We start from the raw sequence: 26,659 nt of genomic DNA, 5'->3' as shown, positions 1-26,659 counted from the left end.
AATAAAATACTGTGGAACTAGAAATAGCCATCCCAGGAAACTGAGATCATAGTATCTATCTCACTTCCACAAGAAGTGCTTTCCACTCTGAGTACGTTTTCTAAGCCTACATCCAAAGCTAAATCAATCAGTCAATCTCTCTACCCTGTCTCCTATGGAAACTAACCCTCATCAAGCACGTCCTGCTCAGCCATTTTATCCAGTTGAACACTGCATACAGTTGAACACAGATGAGAAAGAACTACTTTTTCACACTGCCCTAAATACTAATCAAATTCTAGAAACTAATACCAGCAAGTGACATCATAAAAAAATTTTATTCAACATTGAAGTGCCTGGAAGACATTCATTCACACACAGATCTCAATTCTCAATAATCTTAAAAGGATTTTTCCACCATTCTAGAGGATGTCTTCAGCTTTGTCTAAAATCTTCACGAAAAAAGGACCTACAGGCAACTCTCTTGTCATTTGCCTGTATTTTATTATTTATCAAAATGTGAAAGAAGACAAAAACATTATCCATTTATTTAACCAAGTGATAGCAGGTTTAACTTCAGCAGTTTCAGTGTTTATACTGTATGCTTCACTGTTTTATGTGCATTTTCTATGACCAACATCTTGAATTTTAGGAAAAGTGAGGGAGGGTATTTTGTTGTTAAGGTTTTTCTATTAGAGAGGGGGAAAAAAAACCCTCCACACAAAACCAAACTAGAACAATGAAACACATTTGTAAATGAAATCTGGAAGAGAAAATAAACACAGGAAGGAGGGGGAATTAAAAAAAAACAACCCACCAAAATATTTCCCCTGATATTTCTAGTTATATTAGGGTGCTTTCCAGTTTCTTATAGCAGCCTTCCAATAGCTTAAAGGGGCCCAGAAGAAATCTGGAGAGTTACTTTTTACAAGGGCATATAGTGATAGGACAAAGGGGAATGGCTTTACACTGGATGAGTACATTTAGACTAGTTATTAGAAAGAAATTATTTACTGTGAGGGTGGTGAGACACTGAAGAGATTGCCCAGAGAAGTTTTGGCTGCTCTGTCTCTAGAAGTGTTGAAGGCCAGGCTGGATGGGGCTTTGAGCAACCTGGTCTAGTGGAAGGTGTCCCTGCCCATGGCAGGCAGTTTGGAACTAGATGATCTTTAAGGTCCCTTCCAACCCAAACTATTCTATGATACTATGATTCTACTTCTCTAGTAAATATATGTATGGTGAGAAGGAAAAAAACAAGGTTTGGAAGAAGTCACAGACCCTGACTTGTCAGAATATTCAGAACAAGAACTTCACATTCACTGCTATCTAAAGCATTTTTTACCTTTATAAATATGTTCACAGGTGAAGCTGGGGTTTTTGTAACTGAAGATTCAGATTCACAAAACATGTTTCCCAGGAATGCAAGAAAGAAAAGAACTTGTTGCTTCCTCTTGCAGTAAACATAGTCTTTGTGAATATGCTATTGAAGGCCAAATCTATATAAAACACAAATTCCTTCTGATATATGACGCTATTTGTTCTTCCAGCTGCTAAGTCTCATTAAAAGATTCTTTTACCTGGAACCTGCATTCAGTTTCCTAGTTTCTCTCTCAGAGTGTGATTACTTCTCCATATATCAAGCAATTTTATTATTTTGCCTTGGGAACCATAAGTCTTGTGTTTGCTGCTTCCTACAGGTTTAGACCAACTGTTATTCTGGAGGTTTCAGATCAACAGATACCATTGACATCTTGAGAACAAGCCATCTCTACAGCACCAATTCAGACAGGATACTTATAAGGAATATAAAGTTGGCAGTTTAACCTGGAAGTTCTTTTTGCATGCTTAAAGCCAGAGGGCTCCTCTAGTTAATATTAATGAAATCGTGTTAACCTCTACCAAATAAATACTGAATAATTTTGTTTCATGCATTAATGGCAATCTAACATTTAAATATGCATTTTTGCTTTTGAAAATTCAAACCTGAAAGCCTCCAGGTGCTACACTAGAAACTAAATGAGAATACTCAGAGATTCCTTGGAGAATTTATGCTGATAAAGACTATCTGCTTGCATCATAAAGATCCATGTAGGCACAGCCTACGTATGCAGAATGCAAAGGACAACTTCCAACTGGAAAAAATGACAGATTTAAAAGTATGCAGAGGGCGTTCACTGTTAGATCAAGGGGATTATGTGCTAAGATTAAAGTTTCTTGCTCCACTGACTATTCAGAGGACAAGACAGCGCAGATTCCTCACTTTTTGCAAATAACTTGTACATAGGCAATGAAGCTTCCAATATTACAGCTGTGGTTTGGAATTTTTTCCCCACCAATTCTATTGAATGGCTACAAGATTTTAAGACTTCATATTTGCCCTCCCCTCCCCCACTAACTGTAAATTAAGCACAATACTGCTTACCTTTTATAACATTCCTGGACTCAAGTGATCTGTATCAGTACGAAGTAGTATTTTTAGGCTTCTCTTCTAGTAAGATTTGTCCCCAGTCTAAATCCTCCTAGAAGTATTGGTAAGAAATCACCTGCCTGCCCTTCTCAGTCTTGTAAGAGATTTCTTACTGCACAATGCAGCCCAATGCTTTATGATCTATATGAAGCAATTTCAGGATCTGAAAACACTAGGTATAATATTACACACAAACAGAGAGGTCAGGGTACCCTCACCTTTATACATAAGGAGAACTACCACCTTAACATTATAAATGCTTCTATGAGGAAGCCTTCCTTCTGCTTCACATTGTTCTGAGTGGTTGGAACTAGATGATCTTTAAGGTCTCTTCCAACCCAAACCACTATGATTCTATGATCTTATACTACTGCCTTCAAAATATCACAAGAAAGTGTCAAACTGAATCCAATTAAGATATATAAATGTACTTCCTACAGTATAGCATAAAGTTCCAAAATACATCAAAAATGCTGTAATATACATCCATGAAGGCAAGCACAATCTAGTTCCTGGGATTCTTTTTCCACCATTAAACAGCCTTTAAAACACACTTGTGGATAAGCTCATTGGCTACAGCACAGACATCATGTTGTCATTTAATTCAAGCCTGAGTACATGCTTTCAGTAGACATAGTTAAAAGTTTTCTAGCAACATACAACAGTTGGAGGAAAAAGAAAAAAGAAAAAAAATACGGAAAAAGGTAATTCCAAAGTATCTGTTAAGCATGATTCCTATTTCCTCTATACCTCTGCTAACCACAGAAGTAGTTATTTTGAGGCCAAAAGCAGAAAATTCTTAGTGTTATCTCAGATAGGTGAGTTCTGTAGGTTAATCATATACTGTCAAAAATTGTTTTTAATTTTTTTTTGTAATCTCCCACTTTTCAAGAGAGGTATTCAAGAAAAAAATTAAATTAGGTATATGTAAACTCACACTCTAATTATTTTTCTTTATATAGTTCTAGTAATTTATTCTCCTGGGAACTGACAGCACCAGAGTTTTGCTAATCAAAGCTATCACCAGCATAGCTATCAGCATATAAGGGAAGGCTATTCCATTTTGGAACAAGGATACATTTTTGTTATCAGTCCAAACAGCTTCTGTTTTTCATTGAAATAAGGGATTTCATTAGTGCACTTCAGAGGACAGAGACAGCTGTAATTATGGAAAATCCACAGTATCTTAAATTCAGCTGAATGAGGACAACCCCCAATTTTCTCTCTCTTCCCACATGAAAATCTGAAATCTCTAATGACACGACATCACAGAATTTCTTCCAAATCCTCTCCAGAAACATTTTTTTTAAGTGGGCTGAATCTAATAGGCAACTAATAGCTCATCTCTACTAATCCAGACTTTCTGTACTCATATACTACCTTTTATAGACCCCTTTTTTCTCTCTCATCTGCTGAGTTTTGACTAGTAATTTCAGTTGAGGCCTCCACTACCACATTCAAGTTTTACATTGAAGCACAACATAAAAATCAACAACACAGGTTTTTGCAATATATATTCCTGGTGTCTCCCTCTCTCAGCAGCAGTGCAAAGGAAACAAAGCACTGCACATGGAAATTCAGACCAAAGTCACCAAAGTAAATGCTCATCCTCACAAAAAGTTGCAATACATTTTCATTGCGAGGAGGAAATATTACATATATGATTAGATGCTGGATTAAAAACAAAGCAAAAAGGAGTTTTCCAGTAAAGTTCGAGATGGCAGGTAAGTAGAAAAATATTCCATACGAGTCCTAACCACCCACTTCAATGCAGCAAAAAGACTGCTCAGGTAAAACATTCTCCTCTATACAAATACTCATGTTTTGGTAGGGGGAAAGAAACAAAAATTTGGAAAAAAACAAAAAAAATAATCACAAACTCCTTAATTAATGTAGTAACAATTTGTCTCCTAGCCATTAACTAGCAAGCTCATAAAGGTTGGATTGAGTAAAGCCCAGTTCAAACTCAAACAGGCAAAAGAAACCTATGAGAAAAAGTACATCTATCTGTAATTCCAAATAATTTTTTCTTCCTCAAAGTTTACCCAATGCTACAAGAACTTTTCCCTTTAGAACAGGTTCACCTTAAGAACAGGTTACAAGATCCTTGTCTATTTAAATACCTCACCAGTATCACAGCTGCTGCCAGAATGGCATACAGGTTGAAATCCTCCACAGTTTCCATCTTCTTCCCAGCCCAACCTTTGTTCTTCTTCACTGCCTCTTCTAACCTCTTCCCTAGCTATCTGATACCAGGTAAACTACATCAGTCTGGAAATTATATCCTCCTCCTCACATAACTGCTCTTCTTGACAAAAAACAGAAGAGGCTACAACATTAAAAGGGGAACTGTTAGTTTAAAAAAGCTCTTGATTTCCAAAGCTTGTGCAACAGTTTTCTTGATCAAATCTGTATACTATTTTTCCTCACACACTAACACCTCTCCCTGCAACCAGATTTGGAAGACACTTTCATTGTTTACATCTCCTTTGTTTTATGTGAATCTCATTTGATCTGCAGTTTGAGGAAAAAGGAGAACAGACTTTCTCAATGCTCTGTTAGGGTTCTCTTGACTCTTGCCAATAAGGGGAGCTTTGCTATAGTCTGTCTGGTTTCTCTTTTCGCCCTAAAAAAGAAAAAATTAAGTTACACTACTTTCATTCAAAAAACTCTGTAACATGTTTCTCAGCATCTCTAAAGTTAGTCTAATGCAATCGAGGAAGCATCAAACTATTTTTAATGATCAACTTTTAAAATAACATAAATAACATTACAGGTAACGTAACAATACATGATTTTTAAACCACTGTTTTCCTACCCCCCACTACGGTTCACAAACAACTCTCAACAAAACAAATTATAGAAAGACATGCACAAAGTAAAAGTAACAGCGAGTTTTTCCTGCCCTTACACACACACACACATGAACTTCTCCACCCGGATACATTACATGCCATTACAGACTGCCCAGAATCTTCACAGTAGTGCCGTTTTCTTGGTAAAAGTCTGTTAGAGTCCACTTGGAAACATCAGCCCAATTCTGAAAAGTAATTAATAGTTCTGCAGAGCATTTCTTACAAAAAGCCAAACACCTTATGAAAATACTAAAACAGATCATTAGAAGAAAGCCACCTGGTTTGGGGAAGAAGAGTCTGAAAGCATAATTAATACTAATCTTAATCACTATCTACATGCATTCCTAAATGCGATACCAAAGTTTAGATGCAACAAATGCTACAACAATGACCAGGCCACCAGTACGCTACATCTTAAATCCCCATGGTCTCTCTCATATTTACACTTCAAGGACAACATTTTGTGACCATGTTGCAGTAACCTCACCTGACCATTGACCATATATACAGTCAGACCACATTTTTGCAAGAATTTTAGTTTTTCTACTCTTGCCAATGAAGTTTGCATCCACCTGCCACAGAGTCCAACTGTGTCAGTGAACTCTGACAAATCTGAGCAGCTATTCCATAGTGCCAGAGCAGCAATGCTCCAGATGACACTAAGCTATGCGGCAGCAAGGGCCCAACTTATGAGCATGTTCCCAGCTATCATCCTGCACAGAATGTTGTGAAGATGGATCAGCTTCAGCAGTTGAACAGAGGTGGTTAATTAAGTTCAGCCACAGAATGGCATACCTGCCACTAAATGTGCTTGGCTCCCATTCCCATGTCTAAAGAAAGTGACTTTGTAACAAATGACCCAGATAACATTTATCTAGTCAGAAAAACTGCCACATACTTTCACAGCTATAGATGAGTCTCCTTTGTGGTGCTCTGTTTTTTTAATATTTGTCAGGTGCTACAATTCACCTTTGGTTCTCAGATAGTGAAAAGGCTACTGCTACTAACAAAGTAGCAGCCATGCTACTCTGCATCCTATTAATCAACAGGCTAACTGGTGATTACAGACTGTAGCAAAAGAAACACATTGGCCAAGGAAAAGTCCAATCTGGCTCATTCTAGAAACATGGCAAAAAATAGTGTGGAAACATAGCTCAGCACTGAGATTTACAGAAAACTAGAGGAATAAACCCTTAGTCATATGAAAAGGGAATCCGCAAACATACAACACTTTCCCTGCCAAAACAGCATATGAATTCTAAATCAGGCTGTAATTCTTACAGCTGTCATGAATGAAGCATGAATTTCTGTGCTAAACATTCATATAGTAACTCAGCAAGAAACTTACATTCTAAAGCTGTTATAAGCTCCCATCCCAAGTTTAGGCACCAGTTACGATTGGTTACTGTCCATGCATATCCTTAACTGTAAAGCTGAATTTAGCATGGGGAGTACTGCACTTCCAGCCTCTCCTTTCTCTCCCAACACCACGCCTTCCAATTTACAGAAAATTCAGGCACTTCCAAGGTTTCATTCTTACTAACAAGTGCACTCCACTGCTAAAGAGCAGCATTAGAACAGCGCTATACCCTTAATATTCTGCATGAAAAAAAAACATCCAAAGACATGTATAAGAGACAAAAAGGACTGGGTTATTAGCTCTTGAGATGAACACAAAAAGAGGAACATTTCCAGAACACTGTTCTTGAAAACAATTCCTTATTATATTAGATAACCAAAGTGAAAACTAACTCCAAAACCATATTTTAATACATACGAAGTACAACTTTAATATACTAGATTATTCAGGGAACGTATTACAATGAATTTCAATGAGTTACAAGCAATAAAAAAGGTAATCAAAACTTTTATTTGCCAACAGAACACAGTTATTGTTGCATGCTACAACATGCAGAAATTATTTCGATTATCCTTTGTGTTAGGCAACAAAAAGTACCTTACCTTATCCTCCACTCTGAGCACAGAGGATTAAAACCAAAGTATCAGAGAGAAACTGCAAGCATTTCCCATCAAGAAAAAAACCAAACCACTGCATCTATAAATTTCATGGCTGTCCACCATGTCATGCACACACTAAAAACACTTAATGAAAACTTATCCACATCTTTTTTTGAAAGCAGTCAGATCTCTCAATTGGAAACCTGAAAGCAGCCGTTCATTACCTCTTGCTTCAAAATGCAGATCTCAGCAACACAACCCTGCAAGAGGCTCCACTACAGCTTGATTTCCTCTCCTTTACAATTCCCTTCTTGCCAGTTACTGCACTGTTGGGGGGAGGGAGGAGGGAACTATTTTCTTCCTTTTTTTTTTTAAGTTGATTCTTATATTTAGTGACTTCACTGCTTGTAAGTTATAGTAAAGCTACCTTTTATTCTCATAACCCCTAATATTTTAAGGGATTAAAGATAATAAAAATAAAAAAGTATTTTAAGGTTTGTGGGGTTTTGGGATTTCTGGATTTGGCAGAGGGAGATACAGTGCATTTTTTGGCTTTAATGCTTAAATTAGGGAGTTTAGTCAATTAACTATTTTAACACTTGGATGCTTTCCCCATACAATTAAAACTGCCATGATTACACAGCAGCAGCATTTGCGAGACAGATGCCCCCAACAGGGCATTTGTAATTATTTCCCAAGTGTTCCACAGCAGCAGCTAAAGAATACATTCGAGTATTAAAGAAGCTTTCACAGGAGGGCTGAAGTTGGAAGGGACATCTGGATATCATCTAATCCACCCCCTTGCTCAAGCAGGGTCAGCTAGAGCCAGCTGCCCAGAATGGTGCCCCATCAGGCTTTGAATATTGGCAGCAAGTGACTCTATTACCACTCCAGGCAGCCTGCTGCAGTGTCTGAGCCCCCCAAAAGTTTTCCTTGTCTTCAAATGGAATTTTATGGGGTGTTTTTTGTTTATTGTTTGGATTTGGGTTGCTTTTTTTTTTGTTGGTTGGGTTTTTTTTGTTATGCCCATTGCCTCTCTGGACACTTACATTCTAATTTATACTTGGTTAGTATAAATCTCCCCCTTGCTTTTTCATCCTCCACAGCTGCATTTAAGAGCAAAGAGAGCAACAATGAGCCTTCAGTGTCAATCAGCCAGTTGTTGGATTATTTGCAACAACGGGATCATGACTTCTTTCTCCCCTCCTTCCCTCTGCATTCTGCAGAGCCAGGCTCAAGGCCAGGTCTCTAAGCCCATAGAAGCTCAGCTGCCTACCATCAGCAACCTATTATTCCTTGAGATCCATGTCCTTCATGGGGGAGGATCCTGTCTAGCATTTTCTGGTTTGGCCTCACTGGAACATTAAGCAGGTCTGAACACATGCTGACAATGGCATGGAAAGCTCAGAAGCCGCCAGTAGCTCTTCAGCACTTCCCTTCTGCTGCAGCCCCCTAGAAAAGGGGCAGTAGCCAGCATTCAGAGAAGGGATAAGCAGAAAGGAAATGGGAGAGTTTGGAGGCAGATGCATCCTTTTGGGGTTTGGCTCACAGCAGTGAAAAGACTGGTTGTTTCAACAAGGCTTACACTGGCCTTTTAAAGAAAAGGTAATGGGCAAAATAGGTACAGACTCACACAATAAACATACCTAATACCCACTCTCCCACCCATAAAAAGGAGAAAAATTAATTTCTCACAGCTGTGCACAAGTCCTTTGCTTACTCTTCACAGGGGCTCCTGAGCTTTAGCTGCACTGTAACAGGGTTTTCTTGCATCTGTTTTTTTATTTTTTTATTTTCTAGCATGGCTTAGTTAAAATTGAAATTCCCGTAATGGACAACATACAGTCAGTTCAGGCTCCCAAAGTTTAGTTCATTTTATTTTAAGCTTATCCCTACTAAAAGTAATTTATTTAACACTAAAGGTCACCTTCAGTTTTAAATCTCTTCCCTGATTTGTAGACCAAACATCACCTACCACATTTAAAAACTATGATACGGAATTTGAGAAAGGGAAAGGCTGTGTGGGCTTTGAAACAGAAATAACCCCAAAGAAAAGAGCTATCAGAGGCTTTCAGCACAGCTTAGAGCACTTCTGTACATTATGTACATATTCTCCTTCGTTGAGGAACAAATATAATGCCTCCTTTCCCTGATCTTACCTGGACACCTATCAAGTTCCCAATTCTCTTCACATACTCGTACATGTATTACCTTGTATAACATGATTTCAGTCTTAAGCTGGGAATTGCCAAAAGTGAAAAAATAACTAGATATAAGGAACATAAAACCATATCTTAATAAAGCTGGGGGAAACAGGATTAAAAATATTAATTTCCCCTAAAACCATAATGTAAATGGCAAAATACATTTTCAAATATTTTTTAGTTTCACAGTTAGTCTAAAGCTAGCACCTTAACAACATTTTAAGCTGTTTTGCTTTAGGACACAGAGAATGACTTGAAGACATCTGTGTTCAGCCTACTTGCTGCTTTCTGGCTGGGATTTTTCAAGAATGCACACAGCATTTCCAGGGAAAAATCCACCTAGCACTAAGTTAAAAGGTGGCTCCAAGGAAGAAAATATTACAAAAAGATAGCAACTCTGCTTCATAAATTGTTTGAGGTCCTGTGTATTCTTAGTGGGAGGGCAAGACAGAGAAAAGGCCAAAATAGTATCTAGTCATTCCAGCAGAGTATTTCCTCCTCCTGCACTCTTCAGGTGCTACATCCAGATCACAACCTAGAAAGGATTTGTTAAACTGTTACATGAACCTACAAAAAGAACTTACTGTGACAAGAACATGAACTTGTGTATAAACAGCATCATTAATTCACATAATTACTTGCAACAACTTCTTCAGTGTTTAACATATTGTCTAGCGTTACTGTAGCTAAAAGCTTATGTTTACCCCTTCTCCACAAAAAATTTTGAAAGAGCCTCTTTACCTCTCAGCTTTATAAAGGTGCACTTGCTCTGAGTAACAGGCCACAGAGTAGTCCCAGAGCATCACCTGCCACTACTCTCCAAAGATACAAACAACCCCTATCACTCTCCTGAAGGACTGAAGAATTTACTATGCTCATGTCAAGAAGTTCAAAGGAGCATGTTTCACCTTTTTTATCTGTTCCTAATTTACAGCTTATTAACCGAAGGCAAACAGGACTACCATCTTTATTGCAGAAGCATCCTTTCTTTTCAAACTTCAGTAAGAGTGGAAGGAGGAAGGAAAGTACAACCTCAAACCCATTTAATGTACTGTTCTGACGATTCAAAATAGTTTCTACCCTTACAACTAAGGTAAAACAGTTTCCCAGATTAGGCTGTGGCTGACTGAGGAAGCTGACTACCAGCAATGAATTCTAATCACATTTTCAAGATACTTAAAATAAAAAATTTAAAATATTTTCCTCAGATGTGAAACAAAATGAGGACAATTTGCTTATCTTCTTTGCAAATACAATAGAACTGATAAAATGAACCAAAAATTTATGAACAAGCCTCCACCTACTATCAGACAACTTAACTGCATCAGGCAAACAGTGCAGAAGAACTTCTGAACAGTCCATGATGACTGTGTGGAAGACATGGTACAAAAAAAGAGTAAGGGTATAAGAGGGTTTACTTACAAAATTAAGAGTGAAACTTACTTGACTTTTCAGATACCATCCTCATTCATAACTAAAGGAAATCCAGGCACTGAATATGGTTTGTAAAATTGATACCATCAACTTAAAGATGTGAAAACACAAAGGAGAACAAGGTACTTCACAGTTTCATGCAATGATACAACTACTGCTAAAAAAAAAAATAAAACCCCAAGAAAAAACCCCTACTCACACAACTGTCATGAGGTTTCTAAATGTGCACATCACAAAATTATACAGCAGAATTGTTGCTATCTACCTGCTTACAAGAAAATAATAATAATCACAACACAAACCACAGTGACACTGAAGAGTGCAGTCTGTGCTTCCAATGGATTAATACACTGTCTCTCACTGCTGAGAGACAGTCTTGATTCAGTTAAAGCCTAAGCACTCAGGCTTTCCTGCTGGGAAACGAACAAGTAAATCAGTTTCAAGCATCTCCTATTAATATACAGAAACAATTCTCACAAGCCTGAAGGCAGGAGAGAGAAATAGCAGGTTAAGGTTGCATGAAACCGTAACAAATTATAGCAAATCAAAAAGTTGCACTGAGATTCATTAGTTTATTAGAAAATTCATTGCAAAAGTCTACTTCACAGAGGAAGTCACCACTGCCACCACGTAGTGAGTCAAGCTAATCTGCAAGAATGTTTCACATAATGGGAAAATTTTTATTGGCCGGAGGTTCACAGTGTTCTTAAATTTCCAGAAACTGCAGATGTAAAGATACTTCTGCTAACCTAAACCAAAATCAAGAAAAGAAACTATCTGAGATGCACGCTCCATTTCACAACACAGGTCTATTTCTACTAGCTACTGTACTTCAACCTATTCAGCATAGGACAGATTTACACTCTGATCAAAGGATGGAAATATGAACATTGAAAACAAAGGTAGTTTGAATACTACCACCAAACCATATTAGCAGATATTGGCTAGCACGTCATCCCCGTTTCTGAACTGTGATACTGAGAACTGAAGTAGTCTTTTTACCTACCAGTTTTATCCTTGTAGGAAGTAAGTACTAGTGAAACAGATGGAATGGAGTTATAAGAAAGCACGACACCATCTTATTTCATCCATTTTCACTTTACCATGGGGACCAAAAAAAAAAAAACAACAAAAAAAAAAAAGCAAACTAACAAGAGCCAACAGTCCCTACACAAAATCAGTAATAAAATGAAAGATGTTGTTCCCTTCCCTTGGCAATGAAAATATGCTGCAAAACAACTGCAGCATAAAATCCAGTTCACTCAAACAAAGTCAAGTAGTTTGAATGAAGGAATCGTTCCTGTTTCAGAGGGTTGAAAAGAGTTTAAGGATTCCATTTAAAATCAAAGAGTAAATTCAAAACATTTCACAGCTCAAATATTATTCCCCTTTTCTCTGATAAAAATTATCAATTTAAAAGTACAGATTGTTCAGATTATATTTTAGTTGCTGCCTGTAAAATCTTTCTAATGATACTTAAGAGTAAGTCTAATTTTTTAATTATATAACTTTATGAAAGTTAAAAATTATGCTGTGGATCACAAACGCACAAGTATTGGGATTTGAGCTCTAAAACAGACTTTTAAATTACAAAACTGATCATAAACTAAACCCTACTACCTAAAGCCTCAAAAGCTCAAAGACCACATTGGTTTTAGTATTTAAGTACAAATCCGTTACCATGACAGTGCAGTACAACTTTCCTAATAGGCCACAAAGCATCTGGGGGAGGGGGAAGCAGAGAAGTTTAGAAGCCCAAATTCAGAGTTGAATTCATCTTTTGCCAAACACTGGTTTTAGGGCTCCATAATGCAATATATGAACAACTGTTTCTGTGGTCCTTATTTTTTATTTTACTTTGGTGATGCAGATTCTTTATAAAGCATTCTGCCCTATTGAAACATTCTTTCCACCCCACAATACATTATGTAAAGTGAGATAGGATGTTTTAGACAATTTACCTATGTATTTCCCAGCAAAAGCCACATCTGTGATTATGCAAGTTTTATCTTAGTTGACAATAACAAAAGGACGAATGAAAAAGGCCTTCTGACTGCAGTAACTGCATGTTCCTTTTGAAACTAGAAACCTAGTTAAGGGGACTGTCTCCACAGCACAACAGAACCAACTTGTAATTATGGAGAAAGGGGGGGGGGGGGAAAGAAAGAAAACAGCAATCAAAACAGAAACTAAAAAGCACATTTCCTTGTTACCTGGCGATGCACTCAATCATTTGAAGGCCTAAATTCTACCCCTGGAACACACCAGCCATACAGCTGCATTGTTCGAGTAAAAAGCAACATCTCAGTGTTGTAATGACCAAAGCAATCCCTGGGAACCATCCTGAGGACCCAAAGGTGTCCACAGGTTCACACAGAAAGCACAGCTTTTTATGTTTCCCAGGATAACTAAACAGTTCTCCTCACCTGCAGCTATAGTTTTCAGTCTCTTTATCCACATACTGAACACCAGTCCTCACCCTCCAAGAACTGGCAGGCTGACCTCCCTGTATGCCTTATCAAAAAAACACAGTATCGGTTTTGTGGTCTGCCTTAGGTTTTCTACCTAAGGCAATGCTACACTTCAAATCACCAGAGAAAGCGTAGGTCTTCCTACAGCACTAGACATCTGGAAATCATACTGGAACAAGCTCTATCTGCTGTTTTACAAGATAGTCCTACAGAGATCAGAACCCTTGGAGTTACTGTCATATGCTAAGGTCACATCATGAAAGCAATTTCCCCAATTCAGATAGGAATATAATGCTATGGAAGGTTCAGTAGTTCTTGTCTAACACTGTATCTCCATGTGGTTCAGGGAAGGACCTCAGACCAAAACACAAAACATACAAAGCAAGTAAAAAAAAAACAAAAAAACACACCACCACCAAACAGCAACAAAAAAAAACCAAACCCTAGACCAGAGGCAAAGGATGGACTGAAAAAAGAAATCCTTGTAGCAGCAGCAAACAGCTGTGTTCTGGCCTGTTGTCAAGCCCTGATCTAGTCCTGCAGTGAACAGAAAAAGGAGAGGATGAAGGCAGACAGAAAAACACTGTATACCTGAAAGACTTTTTTTCCTGTAATGGAGACTTCTGCCCTACTGTAACAGCCAAAGATCCATTTCCCCTAAACAGTTCTGCTTTATTCAGTATTGGTACTAGATCAGTTTTATCTGTTAACAAACCTGAAAAGTCATAAGCCTGATATTAATTCTCATTCTGCCTGCTTTCCCAAAGTTCGTTAATTTGGACTGTCTAAATAGTTCTGCCACAATCACAGCAAAACTGTGATACAGTCTCAACTGACCACTTTGAGTATCTGCTGAGAGAATGACCCAGTCACCACTTCATCTCATCCTAGTTACTGAAAACAGATTAATAGCCCACATTAGCTTAAAACAATGGAAGATGAACTCCTCTGTACTAATTTACAGACATTATACGCTGGCCTCCTTATTCTTGCAGTGAATATCTGGATATGTGGTATAGTTTCATCAGAGGCCACATAAGGAAACAGCATCTTGGAAGTCACTTGTATGCAAACATTAAAGGTTTCTTAAAAAAATCAGAGATCAGAACAAAGAGACAACAACAATTTAAGGAAAGTATTACATGGGCTCAGGGAGCTCTAACATGGAATAAAGCCATATAGAAACATGTATATACAGAAACTCTCTGAACACTCTTGTTTCTACTTTATTTATTGTATTAAATACCAGGCAATAAGCTCTGATGCTTAAGCCCTGGTGAGTAACTACAGCCATTAAGATATTGGTACATCTTCATCTGGTCTTCCCACCTCTTCTTTGGAATTTACCATGCTAGTAGTAGTACTTAAAAAAAAAATCTTTTAAAAAGCCACCAACACACAATTGTGGTACCTTCATTTCTACAGTTCACTTCACTTGGGCAACAAACAGGCCAAGCTCGAAGCCACTGCGCAGCAGGAAAACCATGACATAGTTGCCATCACAGAAACATGGTGGGACAATTCACAAGACTGAAGTGCTGCAATGGATGGCTACAGGCTCTTCAGAACAGATGAGCAAGAAAAGAGAGTGGGTGGTGTTGCATTGCATGTTAGGGAGTGCATTGACTGCCGGGACCTTAATGTCATAAGTGAGAAGGCTGAATGTGCATGAAGATCAGGGGGACAGCCAAGGAAGTAGATACCCTGGTGAAGCATTCTTCAAACAACTGGGAGAAATTTCACAATCATGCCCCAAAGAGTGCTGAAGGAGCTATCAGAGGGGCTTGCCAAGCCACTCTCCATCATTTGGTCTCCTTCTATGACAAGGTAACCCTCCTGGTTGATGAGGGGAAGGCTGTAGACATTGTCTGCTTGGATTTTAGTAAAGCATTTGACACTGTCTCCCACAGCATTCCCCTGGAGAAACTGGCTCCTCTTGGCCTGTACAGGTATAGTCTTCACTGGCTTAAAAACTGGCTGGTGTCAGCATAGGCAGCATGTAGGCAATATTACCCAAGATGATGACAGTTAACCTGCATCTTCCTACTCGCTTTTCCAATCTATTGCATGCTATCCTTGCAGCTACGTCCTTTAAACCAGGCTGTTTCTCTTCAGTCCCCCTAGACCCTCAATCAAGGGTCTTGTGGTAAGAAGAATTGTGATAAAATATAACAGAAAAACTTCTAATTCTCTTACCATCATTCTTTTACTTTACAGATGTTTATAATCAAAACATTTACTCAGAATTTCCTGGAAAATAAATTTTACCGAGTTTCACATCACTCACCAAGAAAACAATCGCAAGATGAAATACAAAACTCTTTTGATTTGCATTTAACCTCAATCAAAAGAGTTAACAGCTAACTGGGTTATGCATTATATCGGTTCTTCTGAAGAAGACAGAAGAAAGAAGAATTAATTATTTCATTTCTCTTGGCATGAATTTCTGTTGCTTTTCCCTCCATACTGGCTTCTGGAAGAATATGCTCTTACTGCTCAGACCATATGAAAAACATTTCCTCATTATAAGTTTATTACCCATGTTAGTTTGCTACTGATTTGTGGCTTGAACACTCCAATCTTTTCCCTACACACTCGTGTCATTCCTTCTTATTCATTTTTAACACCATCACCTAAATTTCTTATCAAATTTCAGATCATTAGCAATGTACTGATTCAGCCGAAGAAGTCTGTTGCTATGTGTCAGTGCAAAAGAAAGTAAAAATCGCCAATTCGAGCTTGTTTCCTAAAAAGAAAATAATTTTACTGAATTCCTCTTAGATTGTAACATGCTTCCTATGGCATCTTATCTACAAATTTTCTGAATTCTTCCTGTTGTCTTTATTTTGCCATTCTTCTCTATTTTTCCTTTAATTCCTAGGAATACTGAATTTTATCAATTCATCTTTCATAAGCTGCCTCCTTTTGTCTTTTTAACCAGATCTTAGTCAACATTAAATCAAGATGAGCATCTATATTTATTATCAAGAGCTTTCCCATAAATCAATATAGAAGTGCACGTCCCACACGCCATTCTCAAAAGATACCTGTGCAGATAAACTCCTTCATTTACCCCAAATCTCTTGTTTGAACATTTGTTCATTTAGGGTTTTTTTGTTTGGTAGGTTGATTGATTTTTTAACAGAAACAAGCTTCACCACTCCAAACATTTTTGGTGGGTCTATGACAATACTGCTCCCTCCCCTTCTTGCCTTCTTCACCTAAAAATAAACATACACATCCTTAATACATTACAATACATTATTAATTCTTCCCTGACTATCCTTACTATGCCCTCCCTGATCAACATTCCTGTGGGATATGCCGTTAATGTCATTTTGACCATAGAAACAACAGGTATTTCTTGATCTGGAGTCTAAGCACAGCAAAATAAAATAACAAACCCTGTTAATAGCCTGTAAACACAAAGGTAGTCTCCTAGTCAGTTGAAAGTCAAGGTAGGAGAGAAGAAGAAAGGCTAGATGTTGCTGATATTTAAAAGTCTATTAACAGAGCTCAAAACACTATCACACTTCTGTCTATACACTATCCCGTGACAGCGTTAAAATCAAGGCTTTCTATTCAAGGTGACCAAGCACAACTGACTTTCTGCCCAATTCATGCCCCTCTTCAGTTTTGGCCTCACTTAGCAAGCCAATCACGTAATTGAGGAATACCAAGATCATATTTGATGTGAAGTCATATGGCTGGATGACATCACAACTGCTAACTTTTAATTGCCCCTTTAAGGTTTATTATTAGCAAGCTTTAAGTTATTATTAGCAAACTGATAAAACATTAATGGCCAAGTTCTCTCAACAGCTTGTCTATTTCTCCAGATTTCACACAACTGCTAACTTTTCCTATTTGAGTTATTCCAAAATGGATGATTAAGACCAAGGAGAATCATTCCTCTGCCTATTACTTTATCCTGATAAACTCTGGGGAACTGATAGCACTTGTTAATCTTCCATTTTAACGCTGGCCAAGGTTAGAAAGCCAACAAAGATTTTTGCAAACTTTTCAATTTTTTATTTTTTTTTTTCCCTTAAAACAGAATATTACATGCGAAGTCCACTGGCTGCTGCACAGTATTAACAGCCATTAAATTCAGGCCAAGCCTCTTAAGGCAGGCTTCCCGCTGCTGGTTCTGAAATTATTTAAAAACTTTCCAATCCCAAGAAGTGGATTTTTGCTAATCTACTTCTTATTCAGAAGAAAAAAATAAAATCACAGTTTCTTAAGAAAGATTTTGTCTCTTACACTTTTTGCTCAGTGCTATTTATTGCTACTATTTTTTTTTTTTTTTTTTTTTTGCTAGCTGGTCACAATTATCTTGATTCTTTATGTCACACTAAAAATACTTGCAATAAGAAGAGGACTGTGGCCCTCTAACCCCACTTAACTCTATTGCTCTTAAACAACATCATTTCTAGAAACAAGAGGGGTTTTTTTCCTACTTACAGCCCTGGGATACCAGAGAGTTCAAAGATCTCAGCAATGTTGTCTTGCCATCTTTGAAGAAATCCTAACAGCAAGGAGTACTCAAAGACAGATGCTAATGCACTATTTTTTTTTTATTTCATATGTATCTCAACTCTCACTATTGCAGAGCAAGTCAGGTGTCCAGTAGTGGGCATTTAGTACAATTTTACATGTCCGAAAATATCCAAGATGTGCAGGACTGACAGGTAAGACTTTGGCCATATGCAAGACTGCATACTTTTGGAACATCAACTCCTGACCACCTGGGATCAGTTACATCATTTAAAATAGTACTCAGTACCTCTGTGTGTAGGCACCATCTCTGTTCCCTTAATTTTTTACAAAATCACTAGTCAGTCAGGGCTCAGGCAAAGGAACACTATCATGTGTTTAAGTTGAAACAGTACTCTTTAAAAAGAAATTTGAATGGACAGGGGTCAACAAGAAGACAGGACCTTGAATACTAGATTCATGAGGGTATTATTGCTGTAATGGGCAGTCTAATCAACTTCTGCATTTTGAAATGAAGTATTTCTTGACACTGAATTTCTTTAATACTGCAGTATTCCCATCTACAGGATAGCAGATAGTGTTAACACAATGTCAACACCTAAAAGATGAGGGCTACCACAGAGGCTGCTAAAATCTACACCACCCATGCAAAAAGCATATGATTTATTTCTTCCATACTCCTTCCCATGGAAACAGCCTGTCATTTTAGTATCTTATGTATCCCTGCCTTTGGAGAGTATTCTGATATGGAGTCCTTAAAAAACAAAACAAAACAGACATGAAAACAGTTCTATGCAGATGCCTGCTCCACTAGGTATATAAATATTTCAATCCCAGCAGCACCATCTAATGGAGAGCTCACCAATTCTTCCCCTTTAGCATGACAAACATTTTATTTTGGAGGTGTTAACAACTGATACTTTTAACACATGGCCTATTTAATACTCTATAAAATCTGATCAGCTACAAGAGAAGCCAAATCATTTCCCCGTAGACAACAATCAGACAGATCTTTTTTTCCTACAGATACTACATACAAATTTATTAAGTACAACAGGACATTTGTTTAACCAGGAGATAATATTTTACTTAGAAGTACTTTTTTTTTCCTTAATTTAAACAGTAACTGAGAAGCATCAATGAAAGCTTAAAAATACAGCTACCACAAGCATGTTTAAACTTTCCTTCTGAAAGCAGAACAGAAATGTCAGCACCTCTAACATGTAAGGAATATTGGCAAACCTGGACCTTAAACACAGCAACAGAAGTTACAACTTATGCCTGCTTCAGATGAAGTATTTCCAGACATCTTCAGGTTGTGCTTCTGCTATAAAGCATGCTATAGGAGAAGGGTAGCAAATCATCGTAAGAATCAATAACGCATATAGCATGATGACTGTTTTCAGCTTCCACTGTTTTTCTCATTAACATTTTCTCATGCAAACAAACATGACAGAACTTAGGTATGAAATGGGTCTATAAAAAGCAGTATTTTTTTCCTCACTGCATTTTGTTCTCCTTGTTCTTTTTATAAATCACAACATTGCAAGTAAAGGTTCAACAACTTTTCCAATTAACTCAGCATATAGACACTCTTGATCTGGAATAACTGCCTTTTTATTTATAGCTCAGAGGACTTTCAAAGTCTGTCTGCCCTATCTCATCTCAGAACAGTCAATACATAAATACACCAAAAAGTCTTGGTAAATAATTCTGAAAAAACACAGCATTGTATTTTGGCTATATGTACTAACAGCTTTATTTACACTAACAAAAGTTACTGTAAATAAAGCTTCTTCCTCATTTATTTTGAGATAATCTCCTCAGCAAAAATCTACAGAATATAGTGGGTAGATATTTATCTACTTGTCCTAAATCTTTATTTAAAAACCAAACACAACCAAACTAAAAACAAAAACACAAAAAAAAAACCAAACAAACCCACAACTAACCGAGTAAATCCCTCAAAACTCTCTCAAAATCTCACTTGCCAAAAAACTGTAACCTGCATGTCTAAATAATCCTTTTCAAAATGAAAGTGACTTTTTCAGCAACTTGTAAGGAGAGAGAAGGGAAATTTACGGTCCCAGGTACTAAAAAGCAGCTGATGAAGTACAACACACTAACAATATCCCCCTAGGTTTATCTCCCTAGAAATTGCCAACAGCATTCTTCTGCACATGCTCAAAAAAAGTGTCAAAATACCTTGCTATAACACAGATACAAAAAACCCTGCCAAACAGTATGAGCAACACACCACCAATATCTACTAGCTGATCTACAGCGTAGCATCCATTGGTATTTCCACTATGTATTGACACCATGGGTGCATAGCGAGACATATTTGCTAATCTTAAATGCAGCATGCTCATGTTCTGTTGACAGAAACACAATTCAATTACTGCAGGAGAACAGAGCAGATACTGCTGACTTCAAGTGATACTACATATTATCAACTTCAGATAAAGTTAGCTCAAATCCTTTCTTTTTTCCCCAAGAAATGCTGAGTTTTAGAAGGCAATGAAAACACTACTGTATCAAAGGGTTCACATCAAAGAGATGCACATATGCAAATCAGCAACCTTCATTTATTTAGGTATACAAAACTTCCTTCTATTCAAACTGTCAGACAAATGGTAGCATTTTGAGAACATGTCATTTTACAGCCACAGGCACTTTACCTTTGGCACCTGTTGAATGTAGAACTGGTATCCTAATCAGGTTCAACCACTGCAGTCATAACAATAAAAACATTCCAGGGCAAAAGCACAATGCTTCTCTCTCAAGGCTGCTGTGCTGAACAGAAAAGAGGAAAGTAAAAAGGATGGAATGAGAGAGCAAGAGTAGATTTAAAGACGTGTAATTCAGACAATAGTAGGGTACATTGTAGACTATTGTTAGTGACCTAGAAGAGCTGCTTTCAACTGACCTGGAGTGGAAGGTGAGGTGGGGAGGGAATCAAAGAAGCAGGTACCTATAGAGAGGTCAAAGTGGATTTGCAGATAAAAATTATTAGCCAGAACTGTGAAAGCAAGTACAAGACTGGAAACAATCATTTAAAGAGAAAAGTGATGTAAATGGAAGTAAAGGGCAAAACGCAGTCACTTTATCAAGTGCAATGATGAAACCACATGGGTATAAAAATAATCCCTTAAACAACTGTAAAATTACAAGAGATCTGACCGAAAGCAGTTCAAAATAAGCCACTTTAAGAATCAGAGGAACCAACTTGAGAAATTAAAGAGCATTTATACTGTTTGGCCAAACACTTAAGATGGAAGAGAAGCACAGCATGGACAAGAGCATTCCACTAGTAGCTGAAGAGCATAAAAATGCACAAAGGGGAATCATTTAGGATGGTTTAAAGGAAATTAAAACAAGTTGAATCAAAATTGTAAGGCTATAATGCCTATGCAAAAATCAAGACTCACATCTGCAAGTTATAAGATAGAAGCCACAAAACTCAAGGCAACCTACTCTCATTAGGTTCCTCCCTGTGCAAAGACAGAAAGAGGGCATAGTCAAACTAGTGCAATATCCAAGATCTCCACTATAAAAACCTCTAATAATTCTTTTAATTATCTCCCTTCCTCAAGTACATGGATGAGCTTACAAAACAAAATCCATTCACACTGCCAAAATTTGGTTTATGAGTTGAGCTTTTCTGTTACATCCAAAGCAGAAAAGTTGGTAACAAGTACAAGCACCAGAACAGCTACCACTGACAAATGCTGTCATGTACACTCAGCTTCATATAGCACTGCATGTTTGCTGTACACAACAATGGAAGAGAGTGAAGCAAATACTGTTTACTGTGCCATGATGCTGATGGTGCAGAAGGTACAGCGCTGCAGAGGTGGCAATAAAAAATGCCTCTACACAACACTTGCAGTTTATTTCATTTATCAACAAATGACACTTGTACTGCCCTGCTGGGTCTCAGTACCTCATCATTTTTGTCCTCAGACTGTGGAAAAGCACCACTATTCCCATGTTATTACCAGGAAAACGGTCTGCAATCAAAGCTGCATCAAAGTAATTTCCAGAACTCGCACTCAGCTACCACCTAACCCAAGTGGCACCCAAGTATCAGTACTCTTTTTTTCCCCAGCACATTTTCTATGCTGAAGGAAATGTTTGTCTTGACAAGGCTGATCACCTCTGCAAGCATCTCAACATCAACTTCAAATGCATCAGAAAACAATAAAGAAAACAGCAGTGGAAGAAGCATCAGCAGATTCTGTACCCTTCCTCATCCTGGTAATTGTCTTAACTACTTGACTGAAACATCATGCTTCCTCTTGCTATGTTTCTTAGGCACACTGAGTTTGGATTTTTCCTGGTATAGCAGAAGAGTTTCAAGAGAAGGAAGTGACGTAACTCTCTACTGGCCTATGGCTTGATGATGACAATACTCCCCAGGGAAGCAGGAAACTTGGACTGGAATCCCCCTTCTGCCCCTGGGACTCAGGCATGATGTCAGATCACTCTGCACTGCAACATCAAAGCCCCTTGTTGGTTCGGCCCTGACTGAATGACTTGCAGTACACATATCTACAGGAACAAAGGAAAACCAGCTTCCAGGTCTCCTAGATTTTACACTGGTATCTTCAATGGACCATCTTCTCTTTCTTGATAGATGTCAAAGCTTGTGGGAATGAAGTGGCAGTCAGGAAGGCACGTATCTTACAGTAGCATCTACAACATGTTTTTCAAGACAGTCCAAATTCAAGTAGCTCTTTTTGCTCAATGCCCAGGAAAGCTGTAAAGACTCACAGCATTTTGACCTTCTCTTGAGAGGCCATATCTTATTTTCTTTTCAAAAAGAAACCACTAAATCAAACAGAAACTCAGCATTACTCCAAATGTTAATTTTTTCTAATTCCAAGCTCACATACAGTCATCATTAAAGCATGTAAAATAGAAGTTTTAGGACTTCTTTCACTACTGCTTTTGACTGAAGCATTTGCTATGTATGTGAAAGGATATATTCACTTCAGAACATTTAAATTAGACTACAGAATTATTTGAAATTTTTATCATTCTAAATAATCTACAGAATGTTTCTATACATCAAAGAAATCTATTTCATAAATAATCATTTTATGACACTATATAAAACAATACTGGAACTATGAAACATTCCAACTTTAAGCATTCCTGCTATGCCCGTTTCAGTTTCAATGCCTGCTATTTGCAAAAATCCAGTCTTAAAGTACACAACACCTCAATTTTCAGTACAAGGAGGGAGCCAAGGATGGAAGCAGTCAACATGTCCAATACGGAACCTCTATCTCCATGAACATGTTGAGACTTCACTTCCCATGCTGCCCTTGGACTAGATGAACTGCAGAACTTGGAATGCTACTGAAATCACACTTTACACATGGAGAGTAAAAAACAGAGAACAACAGCATGGAAATCAAAGGCTTAACATTTTTTGGGGGTGGAGAGGGTTAGTGAACTACAGCGGTTGTATATAATTTTAGAGACACTCACTCTGTTAACCTAGTTACAAAGCCAATGGTCAGTAGCAAGTGAAGACACAGTGGCAATGATATTTTGATGTCAGTGCTCCAGTGGAAAAGATCTCCAGGAAGAAAACAAAAACACCATCAAAGACTATATAAATATGTATCCTCACAATTTCCAATACCAAATAATCTTTTGCCTTATTTTCTCCCTAAGCTCTTTCTGTTGTATGCTTTTCTCACTGATTTTCTAGGGGCAGTTTTGTTTTTATTTCCTTCTCTTCACTATTAGAAGAGAGCACCTCTTCCTACTTGGAAGACACATAATAATCTTTTATTGTCATTTACTCCCCCTTTCCTCCCAATTCTCTAGTCCTTTATCTTAAAAAAAAACATAGAAAAAGAAAAAAGAAAAAAAAAGGGAAATGTATTTGTGATTTGTCAAAACAAAATATACTGACTTCCCATTTATGACAGTGTGGGAATCTAGCAGGCAGAGCTAGGAGATCAGTTATATTCTTTTACCAGCCCTTCACTGCTGTAGTTTTTTTGCTACCACTTCATCACCACAGGTTAAGAAGAGAAAACCTAGTATGACTAGAGTGCTACCTCCTGTGCTACAATCACATCTTTATTCTGTCGCACAAACATACACAACTCTTTCTCCCTTGGTTTCTTTTCCCCATACCACATCTTGAAATCTCAGATCTCAGTCTCTCTCAACACTTTTGGTGTTCTTGAGCCATACACCAAAAATGCCAGGAGGTTTCAAACACAAGCATTGCATTCAGAAAGTATCCACCCACAAGCATAAAAAAATAAAAAAATAAAAAAATACAAATTATGCCTTGGCAATTCTTTAAAGGAACTGTGCACAAGAGCACAGACATCTGAAACCAGTGTGTAACAAGCAGTCTTCAGACATCATAAGATTCGGCACCTTCAATTAAGAAACACTATTATAATAAAAAAAATTAATGAAATCCAGTTATTGCATCATCTAACATATCAGAGATCAAAATGCGTTTTTCTTGCAATACCTTTATGCAAAGCCAGTTCAGGATATTGAAGCAGATTTAAGTAATTTCTGTTTTTAAACTGCCTTTTCATCCATAGAAGAAATATGGTATGGACTGTGACATAGATTGTAAGAATTATGGTTAGTCTACTTATCAACACGTTTATATTCCAGTGGTTTAACAACAAAAGTTAAAAATTAAGTTTTCTGGCTTTGTGAATTTTCAGCATTGCCATATCCACTAACAGAACAGCTAGACTTCAAGACTGATAAAACACATTGCTCTTCTCTCACTTAAACTTCTCATTATGGACAAGAACAATGCAAAGGTCTACAGTACAAGATCCTGAAAACATTTGTAAGACAAACTGTACTAGCATGGACTGGTAAGACTTCATAAAGAATTTTTTGTCACTGATGCTAACTAACTACTGCCACCTTACACAGTTTTCCAAGGCACCAACAGTAAATATGCTTACACAAACGATCTAATTCTCTGAAAGAGAAAGAATGGCTTCTCAAAATTGGTATCATCAAGATTAACTGCAGAAGGACTTCAGGAAAGCCTGAAGAGCAAGTCATTTAGTACCCTCTTGTGATCAGAATTAATTTACATTGCTACTGACTGCATTTACCTTTCTGTACTCTAGGTCCAGCTATTATTGGGAGCTTTGCACCAAGTCGTACTTCAGTAAAACGCCTACCATTTTCATTTCGGAACAAAGCAACTTTTATAACCTCATGGTACCGTCTGCTTGCAATGCCCAAACTCATGATGCATCAGCGTTTCCATTACCAAGCTTTATGAAAAGGGGTTTCCCCATTCAGCCATAAAAATCTCTGATTCGTCAAAATGTTCAAAATATTTCTTGTCTTAAAACAAAAGACTTCTCTCTGATCAAAAGAAATAACATTTCCATCTACATTAATCCATGTGCGGTGTGCATGGATTGCCATTTACAGACACTTTAAACCAAATGTCTCATTTTAAGGGACACCATATGGTGTGTGCTATGATCTCTTTAGTTCTAACTCTCACAGTCAGTGTAGCCTTTGAATCTAGGCTTCTGTGCAAGTCAGTAGCCAATTTAAATATGGATTTTTACTATTTCATCTGTCTAAGCAAAATACTGCTAGCACACGTTCACATCACACAGTAAACTCCTTTTCAGTCTATGAATGCAAGTTCAGATCAGTGCACAATAATGCTACGTGTGTTCTACGGTACAAACCTGAAAGGAAAAATACACAGCTCTACTGAAGAAATAAGAGATGCACAAATTACAATATACAAGGCTTGGTTAGATCTCAACAAGCTAGATAAGTCACTGGCCCAAGGAGACTGACTGTGAATTTCAAATTGTATCATTGGAACTTCCCACATATTACTACTACAGAAAGAGAAAAACACGAAAAATGTCTTAATGCATGGTAAAGAGCCACACACAGGTGCACATACAGCCTTTCACGTCAAACACAAGCTCAGGTCAGCAGAACGTGAGATTATGCCTCTTAGCATTAATGCCATTTCTCTTGGTTTTCTGCAGATAATTCAGATCATAAACACATGAAGATACAAATAAATCAAGATGTAAATGCCTTACCTTCCTATTTTACAAGCCACTGCAGTTCTCAGATTATGAGTCAGTCATACGTTCATCTGCAGAGGAATGACTCAGTATAAACTTTCAAACACTCGTTATTTTTTCTAACATATAACACGGTAATTAATGAAACGTATTAAAATGCAGTACTGAGAATCAGCGCACAAAACGAATGGCATGAAAACAAAACACTTTTCTTTCTGCGCACGCCAAGCAGATGGTCTTATACCGCAGGACCGTTGGAGGCAAACAGACTTTATAAAAATATAACTCCTTCCACACCAGTCAGAGACAGCTCCGTAACAATGGCAAAGGATTTTCCCCGGAGGAGACAGCCTTAGTGCCTATCGCCCGGGCGCCGAGCGGCGCCGAGCAGAGCAGGAGCTGAGCCGCCGCAGAGGGCAGCCGCGGGAGGTATGAAGTTGCGCGGACCCCGCGCTCGGCTCCCAGGCGCGGCGGCTGCCAGCAGTGCCCCTTTAAAGGCCGTCGGCCCGCCCCCAGGACTGCATATGGAAGGAGCCAGGAGCTGAGAGAGGCTTCTGCATTCAAACGACACATCAAACGCCGCAAGCGTCGCCTGCCGCCGCACAGCTCCGCTCCGGCCTGTGGCCGGGCTCCCCTCTCCTCCCCTTCTCTCCCCGGCACGCACGCACATACACATCGGGGGGCGGAGGGGGAAACAAGAGGAGAAGGACTAGAG

The 26,659-nt window shown here is 38.0% G+C and overlaps 1 protein-coding gene across 6 annotated transcripts in view; it reads right to left on the bottom strand.

Annotated features, from left to right (window-relative positions):
• Nucleotides 1–26,659, bottom strand: part of TRAF3 (TNF receptor associated factor 3) — a 71,624-nt gene that overhangs the window by 44,259 nt on the left and 706 nt on the right. For 5 of the 6 annotated variants that reach the window (XM_057397099.1, XM_057397097.1, XM_057397100.1 and 2 more), the window contains exon 2: nucleotides 25,960–26,015. The gene's annotated coding sequence lies outside the window, so the exon portion shown is untranslated. Of the gene's footprint in view, nucleotides 1–4,928; nucleotides 5,122–25,959; nucleotides 26,016–26,659 lie in introns of those variants that run through there. The other variant, XM_057397098.1, reaches the window with a different exon arrangement.

This window comes from Pezoporus wallicus, unplaced genomic scaffold (genome assembly GCF_028554395.1).
Source record: "Pezoporus wallicus isolate ANWC-B61680 ecotype Strahan unplaced genomic scaffold, APGP_CSIRO_Pwel_v1 contig_7068, whole genome shotgun sequence".
NCBI lineage: Eukaryota > Metazoa > Chordata > Aves > Psittaciformes > Psittacidae > Pezoporus > Pezoporus wallicus.
The sequence above is the reverse complement of the archived record's forward strand: the minus strand, read 5'-3'. Positions and strand labels throughout refer to the sequence as shown.